This window comes from Austrofundulus limnaeus, unplaced genomic scaffold (genome assembly GCF_001266775.1).
Source record: "Austrofundulus limnaeus strain Quisiro unplaced genomic scaffold, Austrofundulus_limnaeus-1.0 Scaffold49, whole genome shotgun sequence".
Lineage (NCBI taxonomy): Eukaryota > Metazoa > Chordata > Actinopteri > Cyprinodontiformes > Rivulidae > Austrofundulus > Austrofundulus limnaeus.
This window is the reverse complement of record NW_013952451.1, coordinates 1,796,390-1,798,155: the sequence shown is the minus strand read 5'-3', so window position 1 is coordinate 1,798,155 and position 1,766 is coordinate 1,796,390. Positions and strand designations below refer to the sequence as shown.

Here is a 1,766-nt window from a genome sequence, read left to right as displayed (position 1 = left end):
ACACACACACACACACACACACACACACACACACACACACACACACACACACACATATATATATATATGCTTACTCCTTTCATGTGCTCTCCTTCTCAATCAGCTGGCTCAGGCTGTCTTCAGGGCCTCTCTCATTCTCTCTGCAGTCGGCCAAAAGACAGTGTAACAAAAGCCTGAGGTACAGGAGGAGAGAATGAAAGACAGTAGGGAGGTGGAGGTTGTTAGGCAGGAGGAGAGGGTGTCATAGAATAGGAGAAGAAAAGCTACTAAAGGAGATAGATGAAGACAGAGAGAGAGAGGCAGAGAGTGAGAGGTTTTGTTGATCCAGTAAGGAAGGCAAGCAGCACTAAATTAGATGCTCTTGGAGAAGAGACACTGAATTAATACCAAAGAGAATATTGCATTGCATCTTCTTTTCATCTCCATCTCTCAGCATTGGGACACAGTTGAATCATGTTTCCCCAGCAGCCACACTCGTTTCTCTCGTCTGTTTTCTGTCTGTCCCACAGGCCACTGACAGAGCCGAGCTATTGTGACTAGGAGATAATTGTGATGTTCGGTATGTCAAGCATATGGATCTTCTGTGACTGAAAATCAGTTAAGGAGCAGCTACTTCTACTGCAGTATTTTGGTAGTAATTTGGTAATTTTGAAGGAAATTTGAACAAAAAAATGAAAGACACATCCTAAAACAATGAACTATGTTAGTGTTTTAATCTTTTATGAAGTTACTGCCGTTAGAGTGACCATAAGATTGAGACTGTGACCATCACAGTTTACAGTCGGGTGCCTTATTCCACCTGTTTCCACACCAAAATTMTCCATGGCCATGCAACTGCAGTTGCCTAAACCTCTGGTTCGGTGCTCAGTTTACAGGTAGCATCATTTCCTACTGAAAACACATTTGGAAATTGTGATAATTGAGTTGAGTTTCTGAGAAGTTTGCTGTGTTCTGCTGATGTTCCACTCCGCAGTGGTTTTGTCAGTTTTTGAACTGAATGAATAAAACAGTGTTGCATATCTTGTTCCACTGAATAAAAGGTTTTGTCTTGGTAATCATAAAAAAAACAGCTGCTAACGTTTTCAAATTCAGTATTCAAATGTATCCACCAACACACATGGCAGAAGCAACATGAAACCTCATCTTCTTTCATTCAATTGTCAAACCTATTTCATTTTCTCAAGGTTGACATACGTATATTCCAGTTCCCATTGATGTCATTTGGTTTGTTTTTCCTTGTTATCATTTGTTATTCTTTTTGAACTAAATCTCACCCATTTGATTTTTCCTTTGCTAATACCTGTAAATTTTGGCTCTCTAACTAATTACCTTATTTGGACCCTTGCTTTGTTAATAAACTTCAACTTGTCTCCTTTATTTTTGCCTACCCACCATGGTGTACAGTGCCTGTGAGGCTATTGAAGGATTACTCATCTTCCTCAAGGGAAATTCAGCCGTGAATTGTGGAGTCAAACAGTGCTGGTCAGCAAAACAAATCTGTGACCTTCTGGTCCCAAATATCATGTTCAGTCTGCCCTACAAACCATCTCCTGTTCTAGTAAACAAGCACAAGATCAGATTATGTGTACTCAGTTATAGGAAGGACCCCAACTCAAAAAAATATTGGTGTCATTCAAACATAATACATTTTTATGTCAATCTATCATGACTGAAACAAAACATTTTATTTATGATAGATAATATATGTTATTTTCATCATGCTGTTGGGTTCTCATGTCTTTTTTTATCTGAGAAAGAGGTTATCC

General features: G+C 39.0%; 1 long non-coding RNA gene across 1 annotated transcript in view; it reads right to left on the bottom strand.

Moving 5' to 3' along the window:
• Positions 1 to 151: 151 nt before the first annotated feature.
• LOC106517455 (uncharacterized) overlaps positions 152 to 1,766 on the bottom strand; it is a 26,392-nt gene continuing 24,777 nt past the window's right edge. The window contains exon 3 of the long non-coding RNA XR_001310213.1: positions 152 to 173. This is a non-coding gene — a long non-coding RNA (uncharacterized LOC106517455). The remainder of the gene's footprint in view (positions 174 to 1,766) is intronic.